General features: G+C 42.1%; 1 long non-coding RNA gene across 1 annotated transcript; it reads left to right on the plus strand.

Moving 5' to 3' along the window:
- The first annotated feature begins 11,073 nt into the window (after positions 1–11,073).
- On the plus strand, positions 11,074–14,170 carry LOC134301464 (uncharacterized). The gene is made up of 2 exons (XR_010007454.1): positions 11,074–11,265; positions 13,928–14,170. It is a non-coding gene; the product is annotated as an uncharacterized LOC134301464 (long non-coding RNA).

Raw genomic sequence — 14,170 nt, forward strand, 5'->3', positions numbered from 1 at the left:
ACCCTGATCAGGAGAAAGTGGTTGAGGAAACTGAAGTACAGTTAAGTGAAATAAATATTTATGTTATTTTTATTTTAGTCAGACAAAAACACTTCAAATAAAATAATTATGATGCCATGACTGAGTGGAACCGATGCCAGGGAGAAAATGCCAACACTGATGGATTAGGTTCCTATATGATGGTACAAGGTTTAGATTTACTTAAATGTGTGTGTGTGTGTGTGTGTGTGTGTGTACCTGACACAGTTGGTACATTTGAGAAGCGCTGCTTCATTCCAGTGCCACAGAATGTGTTTTTCTGTTGCTCCAGAGTCCGGTGGTAGTGTGCTTTACACCACTCCAGCTAACAATGAAGCTCAATAATGACTCCTAATCCAGCTGAAGCGCTTAAACACATGACAGGCGTGGTAGGGATGGCTCTAGCTCTGTGTTTCTGGATTATGAGCTTGTGTGGAGACATGGCTGAGCTGTTGTTGCTCCTGGATGAATCCACTTCGTTATATCGGCACTTACAAGAGACCAGGGCCAAATTTTAGACACCCGAGTAATATTCATTCAAGGATGGCATCTTGTGCCCAGGCCGTGTAGAAAAACAGTTCTTCTATGTCCAGTGTGTGTGGCGCAGCCTCATATTCAGGGTTCAGAGGTCGCTGTGGAGTGAAATGTTGCTAATATTAATATAAATGAATGAATATGTAAATAAGTGCAGTTTGTTCTACATGAAATGGACCAGTAGTTTTCACTTCTCCAGTAAATAAACAGGTTTGATGTGATTGGTCAGCTGGGCTCCGACCGGCTGACCATCGCTCCATTTCTCTATTCACGCTAATCAAAGTGGACAGAAATGGATTCGGCGGTCTGGGCGTCGCGTCACCAGTTAATGACTTTTTCCTGTTTCCTGAGCCGCCTGCCTTCCTACATTCACCTTCTCAGCGAGGAAAACGAAGCGTCCGCTTTACAGAACGCCGCCGTCCGTCTCCGAGCGCGAGCACAGAGGTAATAATGCTAATCAAGATGCATACAGGAGGCAGCTGAAGACGTCTGCTGGAAAAAATAAACACACTTGCTTCTCTCTCCTTCTAGTCTAGACTGGCTGCTGATGCTGGTTTAAACTGGACAGTCAGCAAGCGATGACTGGCGGTCAGCAAAAACTGGAATAAATGTACTAAAAACTACAAATATTAAAAAATAACCTGCATTTTTTATCCAAGCAGCTAAAAAAAAAAAAAAAAAAGCATTAAAAATAAATACAGACGTATTTGGTGACCAGCAAAAACATCACAAACGTTTATTAATAACCAGCAAAAAATCAGAAATATGCCACACTGAATGACAAAAGCATACGAACACCACTTCTAATTATTAACTCCTAATTCTAAATCTAATAATTAGGAGTGGCGTCCATATACTTTTGGTCAGAAACAATACGAATATTAATAATTAACAAGCAGGAAAAACATAGACGTGTTAAAAACCCAACATTTTTTATGCTAAGCAGCAAAAACACCAGAAACGTTTATTAATAACCAGCAAAAACCTGCATAAAAATTCAGGAAGTGTAGAAATGTGTTGCACTGAATGATCAAAAGTATATGGACGCCACTTCTAAGTATAAGGTTCTAATTATAAAATTATTAAGTCCTTTTTATAAACTTAGTAATTAGGAGTGGCGTCCATATACTTTTGGTCAGAAACAATACAAATATCAATAATTAACAAGCAGAAAAAAACATAGACGTGTTAAAAACCCAATATTTTTTATGCTAAGCAGTAAAAGCCAACAAACGTGTTAAAAAATAAATAAAAACATAGTTGGTGACCATCAAAAACATCACAAACGTTTATTAATAACCAATAAAAATCTGCATAAAAGTTCAGTGTAGAAATGTGGTGCGCTAAATGACCAAAATTATACAGACACCACTCCTAACTATTAAGTTCTAATTATAAATCTAATAATTAGGAGTGACGTCCATATACTTTTGGTAAGAAATTATATGAATATTAATAATTAACAAGCAGAAAAAGCATAGACGTGTTAAAAACCCAGCATTTTTTATGCTAAACAGCAAAACCATTAAAATAAAAATGTTGGTGTTGACCAGCAAAAAACCCACAAACATTTATTCTGTTATTGCTAAATGACCAGAAGTATATGGACGCCACTCCTACTTATTAAGTTCAGGTGTTTCGGCCACACCTGTAGCGACTAAAAGTTATGGAAGGCCCCTTTCCTGTTCCCTTCTGAACAGTAACGCAAGCATCTCAGTGCTGATGTACCAGTGAAACCAGCATAAAATCAACACAGCCCAGTTCACTCTGCATGGACTAAAGTACTGGGACATGAGCTTGTCAGACAACGCGTTCCAAAATTGCGGGTATAAGTACAGTGTTTGTCCCCTCTTTGTGGATCTCGCAGTCTACTGTTCTGGAAAGGCTGTCCACAAGATTTTGAAGTGCGCCTGTAGGAATTTGTGCCCGTGAGATACAGTGAGAGCAGTTCCTGATCTGTGAGGTCGGGAACTGAAGCTGGATAAAAAGGTTTAGGTTTGTTTATTGGGTGTTCTCTTTATTAATATCGCTTTGTGCATAGGGAGCAGGAAGGGGCCTTCCTCAAACTGTTGCCACAAAGTTAAAAGCATAAACACCTTTTCTGTCTATGATTTTATACTCCAGTTAGCAAAAAGTGTACCTGACTAACCAAAACTCAATAAATAACAGGGTGTCCACATAATTCTGGCCTTATACTCACTAAAAACTACTATACTTGGGTAGTTGTAGCCTAACGGTTAGGGAACTGGACTAGTAAGCAGAAGGTCGCTGGTTCAAACCCCACCACTGTCAGGTTGCACTGTTGGGCCCTTGAGCAAGGCCCTTAACCCTCAGTTGCTTAGATTGTATACTGTAAACCGCTTTGGATAAAGGCGTCTGCTAAATGCTGAAAATGTAAATGTAAATATGGGTGTGTCAGCAGGTATCTGACATCAGTGTTGATTCGTTCGCGATGGAACAACGTCAAGTCGCACTACTCTGTAAATTCATACGCAAATCTAACGCACGCTTTAAAACGTACGAATCAAATCAAAAAGCGGAAACGTACGGCGGTAATAATTACAGACGTGTTGCTTAGCAACAAGAGCCTCGTTTCCTGCGAGAGTGCATTCGGCTCCTGTGGGTTTTTCATCCACCGCCGGGACCGAAGCTGCTCGTACAGGAGCTTAATCCATATTTTGATAATCCTGAGAGTCGCCGGTCGTCCTCTGACCTTTGCAGTAATTTTTTTAATTACGTGATTAGTTACTCTGGAGATGAACGTCTCATCGCTTCAGCTACGCATGACACACGGGTCGATTAATTCTAATTAGGATCATAAAATCCTAAATGTTAAACGGTGCTTTATATTTATAACACTTCAGCTTTCAGTAAAAAGCTCCTCAGTACAGCTCAGAACCTTCAGGATCTTCAACACCAGAGCTTTTCTGACCATACAGAATTTTCTCCACAATATTAAACAAATGACCCTTTTCTGACCAAAAATGGGTCCAGATTCTCACCCAGGCTCTTGTCATCTCCTTTCTGGCATACGTTACATGGACAAAAGTATTGGGACGCCGATTTTAATTACTAAATTCATGTATTTCAGCCAGAACAGTTCCTAACAGGTGTAATAAATCAATCACAGAAAGGAAACTACTGTATATGCTTTCAACTTTGCGGAAACAGTTTAGGGAAGGCCTGTTCCTGTTACAGCAACAAATCAAGCTCTATAAAGACATGAAGAAACTCCAACGTCCTGCACAGAGTCCTGACCCCAGCCCCACTCAACAGCTCAACTCAACAGAACATCGACCGATCGATCAGTGCCCGGCCGTACAAACGCTGTCATCTTTTGACTGATTGGGCGCAAATTCCCACAGACGTACTTCAAAGTCTTGTGAGAAGTCTTCTCAGGGTCGAGCACAATGCAGTCGCTTCTGATCACAAACAGATTGATTATTAATATTCAGCGGTCAGTGTACAGCAGTCTTGCACCTGGTGGACGGTGGCAGCCTCTAAATAAAGAATTTCATCGCCTCGGATAGAAGCGTCCGTATAATCCTCATGCCGTCGCTTTAGATCAGCACCACTGACACGGAGTGACTTCATTAGCGATGCGCCACACTGCCCGGTGACCGCCCAGCTGATCACCAGCCTGGCACACAGGAGCCAGTCGATGCTCAGAGGAACAGATCTGCTTCAGTTTTATTTTTATTCAACATCAAATGTTGTTGATGTGAAATGTTGCCCGTTCTGAATCTTGGTTGTTTGATTACTGGGGTTTCATTAGTTCCACAAATGGTCGAGAGATTTCGGTCAATACTTCCTGTACAGACTAAAAGCTTTGACCTTATCACGACCCAGTTGATCACGAATGAGCGCGTTCGGATCAAACTTTAAAGATTTTACCCAGGCGGAGGTTTTAAACCACGGGGTCGGGACCCAGCATGGGGGTCACACAGGAGTTCTATGCAGATAACATTTCTTATTTAATAATAGGTGATTTATTTTATTTGGCTTCTTTAATTGATTGCTCATGGTGAACAATTTTTACATTTGCTGCATTTAGCAGACACTTTCTCCCAAAGCGACTTACAATGATGACAATTCGAGCAGTTGAGGGTTAAGGGTCTTGCTCTGGGAGCATCACTGGGGTGGGTACAGTTATGGTAAAACCAGAGTTTGAAATCCTGCATCGAGTTATATAGAGCAATCAAAACATGGCACAGAAACACAAAGGCTATCAGGTCTAGTATGCACCAACAGAAGACCTTCTAGAGACACTACTTCTGGAGTGCTTGAGTTGAAGGCAACAGGACTAATTTTTTTAGGTTCTTGAGGACGTTTCACCTCTCATCCGAAAGACTTGTTCAATTCTAAATGCTGATAGGGACACAGATGTTCACATTTTGGCCAGAGGTTCAAAAGTTTAGTTTAGATGTTCAGTTTAACCCTTATTCACACCTCAACCCATGTGATCCTAACCACTCACATCATTGCATGGTGGGTCAGCGACTCTGTGGACCACCTTCAAGTGACAACCCTACGAGAGGTTAAATACCTGGGACTTCCCATCAGTGTTTAGACCTGAAGAAACGTTTCAGATGAGAGGTGAAACGTCTTCAAGAGCCTAAAAAAGAAGTCCAGTCACCTTTAACTCAAGCACTCAAGACTACCATACCGGGACGTGAACTTTGCAGGACCTGTGAAGGTTTTCTGTGGTATCTGGTACCAGGACGTTGTGAGGTTGATCGTCCCACAGTGCATCTTGGTATCATCTTGTACCATATGACTGAGAACTTACACAGACATATGTAAGCGTTTAAATTCTATTTTTGTTCTATTTTCATCATTCTGATCCAGGTCGTGAAGGGTCCGGTTCATTCTGGTTCGTGTTTGTCATATTATATCCATAATTGTATACTCCAGCCTGACGTTCAGGCCTGATGGTCAAAAAACGCTGAACACTGAAGCCCATAAAATCCAGGAGGTAGAAGTTTGAGACTCGGGTTCATTTCAGCAGCGGCGGGGGGCGTCACGCTGAGATTATAATAATCGACCGTTCCACTTTTTACAGGGTCAATTACAGCTCTGCATCTCTGATTGAGAAGTGTTGGCATGAGCTTTTGAACCCGCAGTGGCACACGCCAACAGGACCAGCTGCACTAATTATCCTGTACAGCACTTAAACTCGCAATCGTAGCTATCTGTCAAAGTCGCACGCAAGTGCGCTGCTCTGGTGCTTCATCGGGTCACAGTCGACACCGGGAGGATGGTTACGTAACCGCATTCATGACTGTATTTATGCCTCAAGTACGGTGCTGTGAGAAAGTAATTGCTCCTTTTTGATTGCCTAGATCGTTTCATTTTAGCCACATGGAATGATTTTAGCTTATTAAAGAAAGAAAAATAAATTATTATTAGAAATGACTGCACATTGACACTGTCAATAACTACAGTATATATTGGAATTTCTTTGTATCTAAGGCACAAATTCCCACAGATGTACTTCTCAGAAGAGCGGCTGTTGTTCCAGCTGCAAGGATCACACAGAAGTCGTTCTATATTCACTAGCATTTGTTTTTGATATGGAACGTCCAACAAGCTCATGTTCAGGTGTCCAAATACTTTTGGTCGTATAGTCTACGAAGCACACGTTATCTAAAGTATCACTTTAGGGATTCTCCTGGGTTGAAGGCTGTGTGAAGGCTCTCATTTTTGTCGTCCTAACAGAGATAAACAAGGTCGCTCTTTTAGAAGAGAGGATGTATTTACTGAAAGGCTCTCCGAGATAGAGAGGCATTTTTATTACGTTCAATGGCTGTCGGATTGTTGGTGCGCTCTGGTTTTCTACTCTTGATAAAGTGGCGTTGATTACTGAGGAAAATCTGAACGGACACCTGCTCTAGCCGCTCATCTCTCTGAAATAGAAAGTGTCACCCGCGGACGCCGATACGTCCCGCTGTCTTTTTGAAGGGCGGCAGCCTGTAGGGTTGAGAGTTCAATTACATGAACTGTGGCTCGACTTTTTTGATCTGTAGGTCGTTTCCTTTTTCCATTTCATTTTGGACAGGACGTCAATCCATTCCAGGGCTCAGACGTGCCCTCAGACATAGCTAATCGTGTCTGTGTAGATGTCCGACCGGCCGAGAGCAATGCTGTGATTTGAACTGAAGGTGAGTGAGTGTAATAAACCTCTGCTATTATGATCACAATTATTTATCAGGTTTAACAATCCTACTTTTTAATTATTATTTATATTAATAATGATCAACAATGATAAATGATCAATAATAATACAAAACAGGGCGGTTCATGAAAAACAAGAACCCAAGTGTAAAATGCTTGACCAAGTTAGAAAAATACAAAGGTGGCCAAAATAATGGAAAGTAACCAAATGACACAAAAACATCAGCAGCCCACGACAGAGAAAGTGGATAAAGAAGGGACAGAACAGAACTGAGAACTGGTTTTCACGACATGACATTCTGCTCTCAGAAAAAAGGAAAGATGAGGAACCCTAAACACAAAACAGGGATGTAGAAACACAGGCATGGTGCAGCCTGCGCCCAGCGTGGTTTCATTATGGTGGGACCGCCTCGGAAAAAGGGTTGTCACACCGCCTCTGGGGCAGCTCGCTCATCCAAACATGACACCCCCAATCTGCCATTATGAGAAAGACCATGGACAAAAAACAGCGATGAATCTCGGGACTTTATTATAAACCAGTACGCTTCTGTCTGGTTTAATTAACATTTTTTACTACTGTCCCAACTTTTTTTACAGTTAAATGTGTGTGTGAATGGGGCTCATTCTAATCAGTCGTTGCTTTTGTTTGCTCATTTCCCTGGCCGATTCTCCGCCATAAATGTTACCCCAACGTGATATTGTCATTGCGCACTTCCACAAATATGTTTTCCACCACGCTGGCTATGAGCTCTAGGATTAATGAAGCTAATCGCTAATGAGGTCTTAGCGTTCAATCTGCAGCAGTTCTTCTGGGGGAAATGTGTCTCTTTTCAGGCACAAAAACTCTATTAACCCAGTTATATAATTCCTATTTATTTCACTCTGTAGCCGGCGTTAGGCTGGTGGAAGGAGAAAGGGAACGGCGAGGAGAGAGCAAGAGAAAGGAAGGAGGCGAGTGCTAGCGGCTCATCCATCACATGTTCACATCACTGAAAGGTTAACATGAACCGTTCTGACAAGAATGCCTGCCAGGCCTCACACACACACACACACTACACACACACACACACACACACACACACACATGGAGGGCCGTACTGGAATATAATGTTCATAACTCCTTGAATGAATGTGCCATTGAAGTCAAAAGTTTACATACAAGGTGCTTGAGTGGCCCAGCCTTGAGGAAAGTCCAAGCTTTCAAATTCGAGGACACCGACTCGACTGGCCGTGTCTGAGGGAGGGACGTACCCTTGCAGTCTTGGGATTTTAAGAATTTCTGCATGTTTTTCTTCAATAAAGTTTATTGTTAATTTTCTTTAACAAATCTGCTGGGCCAAAAATATGCAAATAGCAGCTTAGATGATGAATCTGCTTTATGTAAAGCAAAAACATCTAGGAGCAATAACAGCTCAACCATGAAGCTACACAAGCCGACAAATGGAGCCGATGCATAGAAAAAATAATGCACACAAATCAGCTTCTGGTTTTTATGTTCCAAAATGACTTTGAAAGCAAAATCAATACTACACAAGCTAGCCTGGTGTAAAGTGCATCTTCATTGGACTATAGAGTAGAAAAAATGTTTGACCAAGGTAGAACAATACTAAGTGGATAATCGCAAATAATAATAATAATAAAGTGGCCAAAATAACAGAAGGTAACAAACAAATGACACAAAAACATCTGCAGCCAACCACGGAGAAAGTGGATAAAGAAGGGACAGAGCAGAACTGGGAACTGGTTGTCACAGTATGACAGGCTGCCCTGGCCCAGCGTGGTTCCATTATGTAGGGACCGCCTTGGAAAAGGGGCTGTCATTTAGGGACAGCCATTTAGTCGCCACTCGCCATTCATCAAGATAAATTTGAAGTAGCCAATCCACCTTCAGCACCTAGGTTTTATGCAGAAAAGTGTTTCCATAAATTAGCTCACATTAGCAAAATGTCCTCTGACAGACACTGAACTCCATGTTGTAAACAAGTAAACCATACACTAGTAAACGAGGCATCAGCTGTGATGTTAAACACTCTGTACTCTCTGTTTATTATTGTTTTAGCTTCATTTGAAACAGTTTATTCACACTTCTGTTTTTAATTCCCAGCTCGTTCACAAACAGCTTCAGGGTTTGTGGATTTAACCAGACGAGTCATTAGCCGTGCTGTTTGAACAGAAATGAGCAGAAGGATGAAGAAAACACACACTTTGTATTTGTATTCACTAACAGCTTCATTTTAAAGGGTTGCGGGGCATAAAATGTGACCCGAAAAGTTAACAGGGTACATGTTTCGGGTGGGTCAGTCACAAGCGCTTCAGAGAACTACAGCTCCCATGAGCATCAGCGCTCATCAAGACTAATGAGCGGCAAGCGTTCGGTTCTATTTAAGAGAGCCGAATCCGTGACGCGACACAGAGTCGTTTTGCTTACATACTTACTTTTACCGGTAAAGTGAACGCTCATGTGCTTATCTTTGAGATCTTTTTCAGAGTAATCTAGCCATTTTTTATATTTCTGGAGTCACTTTTGTTACACTTATATACAGAGTTCTTCAGCGCCCTTTATAGTAAGCTAATCAGCGGCAAAATCGACTCTTCAGACAGGAATGGAAGGAAGCATAGGAACTGCAATCGTGAGGCGGTGTGTCGGTGGATTAAGTAGCTGATCCACTGTCCAGGGTCGCCGTTCCACCTAGCGCTATCTTTCTCTCTAGCTTTAAGTAGTATTTTCCTCTTGCTTATGAGAGTCGACTCGTTAAGATTCGACTCCTTGATTCCCTCGAGCAAAAACGAGCAATCCCTGTGAGTTTAGTTTTATTCTGACAAATCAGAATGAGTGCTGCACAGCTACAGAGTTTTGAAGTCCTGGGTTTGATCCTTAATTGTAGTGTGGCATGAATCCTTCATCTTGCAAAAACCACCAAGTCACCCCAGTTTATAAAAATTCTTCTGTGCTTGCTCATTATTGTCATTTTTAGTCTCAAGATTTTAAATGTTTTTATTTTTTTAATCAGTCTGTAGATCTTTTATTTCTGTGTGGTTGAAATCTTCGGTTCCTGCTCGGACTTTTATCGGCCCTGACAGGGAGAGATGGCATTATTTTAGAGGTCGAACTCTGACGTGTGTATCAGCCAGCCGAATCGACGCACGGGGTCTGCAGATATTAGATTGGATGTGTGTGTGTGTGTTTTGGGTAGAGATGGAGTCACTATAGGTCAGAAGTGAATCAAAAGAAATTACACACCTGCCAAAGTCTGTTACGTCAACAGCGCTGAGGAAAATATGCTACACACACACACACACACACACACACACACACACACAGCATCAGTGATGAGAGCTTGCATTCGGTTTTTGAATGTCTTTCAATACAAGCGTCAAATGCACATTATACAGCTGCAGGAAAATGTTTGTGAACCATTTGCAATCACCTACAGTTCATTCCTGCATGAGTCAATCGTTCACTCTTCAGGCTGGAAAAAATAGAAACCCTTGTAGAGTAGATAACGGACCCATGAGCCTCTTTTTAATGCGATTGGGGAATCGGATATGACTAGATTGGGAGGAAGTTTTTTACTTCCTTACACACACCCTCCAACACGTGTGCAGTACCAACCACTTCTTTTCACCTGCTTCAAGTGGGTTTATATGGAGATCCGTATTACGCACGGAGAGTCACATGCAGATTATCCATTATCCACCATCTGGGAACCTTTACCTTTAACTCCCTATTTAAAAAAAGTGATGATTTATTTGTTTTAATAATAGAAAGAAACATTAAAGTCAATATATTTTTAATTCATTAATACCATATTTTATACTAGATTTTTATTATAAGCCGTATTCCATACGGATACTCAGACAGAGGGGGTCACTGTTCCCTCACTCAGACATAGTTGTGTCTGTTGAGTGTCTGACCGGGCTAGTAGCACCACTGAGAGTCAAACTCAAGCTAGAACCCTCTGCAATGTTGGGCTATAGTATCAGTAAGTGTTGTGTTTGCAATAAATCGGGTTCATTCATTTTTTTGTCCTGGTCAGGGTTACGGTGGGTCTGATTTAATGGGCGAAAGGCGAAAGTAAACACCTCAAACAGGCACACACTCACCTCAGGGCAATTAATAGTAGCTCCAATTATTCTGACTTTGGACTTGTGGGAGTAAACCGGAGCACTCGGAGGAAGAACCCTGGTCGCCCACCTGGGAAACTGAACCCAGGCACTTCTTGCTGTGCAGCAACAGCACTACCCACTGTGCCACCATGCTGCCCATTTGTTTTCATGCTGCAGCTAAAAATTGATGCATAATTGGGATGCACCAATCAATATAGATTATTTAATCAATGAATGAACAAAAAATCATGGACTGTCTTTAATGTGCACAATAATTTGGACACAGCACGGTCTTTATTTTGCTCTCCAGCTCGGAACGATCGGCGGTGTAGGGGGTGGGTGTGATGTCTGACTGAGATTGTACCACTTCTGCCCCCTGCTGTACCACCATGTGGGAGCTGAACAGGCCGGTAGGTGGGCTGATTTTAACAGGTAGGATGTGTTTTATCATGGTTTTACGATGATTTTATACACAGATGACTATACTCACTATATATAATATAATATCACTATTTAAGAGGCTACAAAACATAAACGATGAGGATTTAACAGTCCTACATTGCTGGTTCATCCATGAACTGAAGGACATGAGATTTAAAATAAAGAAATACTATTATTAATTATTAATAACAAAGCTTACAGGACCTCACTTGCGTTGGAATTGTAGGCAAGCAAGTCTGAGCTCTGACACTGTCGTTGCCGTCTGTAGTCGGGGGTCCAAGAGATCATAATTGGCGCTTATTTGTCTAAGATGTTGCATGAGCTGCAAATCAGTGACTTGGTGTCGCAGAGGAAGCATGTGTCAGCCCTCACGCCACTAATATTTGTAGCTGTTAGAAGAGATAGAAGAGGCTTAGCTAGTGGTTGGGACTTGTGCTGAGTAATTTAGTAGGAAAATGATGTAAAAGGTGCTCAAGTTGAGGAATTGGATATATCAAAATTAGTACAGTGCAATGAGTGAAGATTAAAGAAACAGCACGGTACCTGACCTCAATAGGACCTCTGCTCATCTTTATTTGGAACTGTTCACACCCCTCCGTCTCCTTCCACCTCCTTCCCTCGGCACTTTCTTCATCCTCCCTGCCTTTCTCTCTGACCTCATCTTCCCCTTCATTTTGCCAGTCGCTTGCCAGTCTCAGCTTGGCTCGAGGGGCATCAGCGCTGCGATGCAGGGTGCAGATGCACGCCCGACCTCGCCACGCACCGCTCTCGGCTTCCTCCGTTCTCGGCTAGCTGTCATTAGCATCCCATTACGCGTCGAGCCCAATCACTTCTATTGTACTGCAGGATTACTGCTTCAGACGGCTCGCCGTGTGCCAGCTCCACCCGCCGTCCAGCGCCTGGCACCTTCCAAATCAAGCACCCGTTGTCAGCAGGGGTGGGGGTGCTCTGATTAGTCATTATATTTGACCGGAGGATGGACTTGCTATATTTGGCACCTCTGTCATTATTTTTATGTCTATAATGTAAGATCAGGACTGAATGTGTTTGAAGAGAAATTTGTGGCCCACTTGTTATTATTATTGAAGCTTTTTTCTTTCGGATGCTCCTGTATTAGGGATTTAGGGGTGTGAAGTTTTCTTTATTTACTTTTGTTTACATTTACCTACCAAAACGTTCAGTAGGTGGATTGGCTGCTCTAATATTTACACAACGTGTGGGTTAGTAAGTGAATAGCATGAGTGAGTTTGTTGCCCTAAGGTGGATTGGTGCCCTGCCCATGGTGTTTTCCTGCCCTGTGCCCAGTGTTTTTGGGTGGCATCTGACCCATCACAACCCTAAACAACCCAGAACCGTTAAGAGGAAATAAAAATGATTGAAAAGAACTGCAGGTTTAAATTGCTGAAGTGGATTGGCAGGTCCGAGCTTTATGCCCGATGCACCCAATGTGATCCTGACTAAACAATGTAAATGCAATACACTGTATGTCCGCATACATTTGACCGTATAGTGTAGATTATTTCAGTCTAAAGAAACGGTATTGAGTTTCAAATTAAATTAAAAATTTAAAACCACAACAGCCTTGATGTTCAGAACTGAAAGTATAGTTGTAGGCAGTCCTCTCATGTCTGCACGGCACTGGGTTCCAATATTAGCTCGGTCCTGGAGCCATGCCTTACTCATCCGAATTTAAACAAGTCGACGAAGCGTGAGCCGGACCCCGGGCTCAGAGGGACCATGACTGCCTGACTGGACAAAAGCCAAAGGTCTGGCATGCACATGAAACACTCATAACACTGCGATCATAAAATAAATAAATATAAATCCTGCTCATGGGATCAGAAGTCGTAATAAAACCGCTGATACGAATTAAACTAATGATGCTACTGATTCTGTACACTATGTGGCCAAAAGTATGTGGACACCCCTTCTAATGAGTGAATTTAGTTCTAACAGGTGAATAAAACATGATTTTGGGGATGTCCCCTATCACATTTAGTACTAAGCGAGCTCTATAAAGACGTGGTTTGATTTAATGTGTGCAAAAGTATCTAAAGGACCAGTCGCCTGTTTATAATTATTTATTCTATACATTTATTTTTATATAACTGTCCAGACAAAATCACATAGTGATACAAAAAGAGGCCTGTGCACTAGCCAAGCTTTTCATATTAATGTACTTATTATTTGTTTATTATATTATTAGATATTATATTATTTATTATTAATTATTAATTTATTATTAATAACATGAAAAAGATGGAAAGCAAATTCTGATACTGGTGGCTCGGTGGGTAGCACTCTCGCCTCCCAGAAAGAAGGTCCTGGGTTCGATTCTCAGACAGAACAACCCAAATCCTTTCTGTGTCTGTGTTGGTTTCCTCCTGGTGCTCCAGTTTCCTCTCACAGTCCAACTACATGCAGTCAGTCTAATTGGAGCTACTAAAAATGAGTATGTGTGGGCGCTGTGATGGACTGGTGAACTGTCTGGGGTGTTTCCTACCTTTCGCCCAGTGAATCAGACCCACTGTGACCCTGACCAGGATAAAGACGTGATAAAACAGACAATGAATAAATGAATGATGATTATTTAATGCATGATTTAAAAATGGGTCTGACATGATGTTTATAAGATGTAATGTCATGTTTGAAGACAGGATCCACCGCTGCTGAGACCCGGGTTCGAATCTCTGCTGTGCTATCAGCCCGCCAGCCGTCTACACAGACATGACTGTCCAAGTTTAAAGGCAGATGAATGGCCGAAGCCCTGCGATGGATTGGTGCCCCGTCTAGCGTGTTCCTGCCTCTCGCGCCGTGTCACCCGGTGAACCTGCACCCACCGCGACCCTGACCGAACGCAGTCTAAAACATTTTAAAATAAAGGCGAATGACAGAA

Source organism: Trichomycterus rosablanca, chromosome 24 (genome assembly GCF_030014385.1).
Source record: "Trichomycterus rosablanca isolate fTriRos1 chromosome 24, fTriRos1.hap1, whole genome shotgun sequence".
Taxonomy (NCBI): Eukaryota; Metazoa; Chordata; class Actinopteri; order Siluriformes; family Trichomycteridae; genus Trichomycterus; species Trichomycterus rosablanca.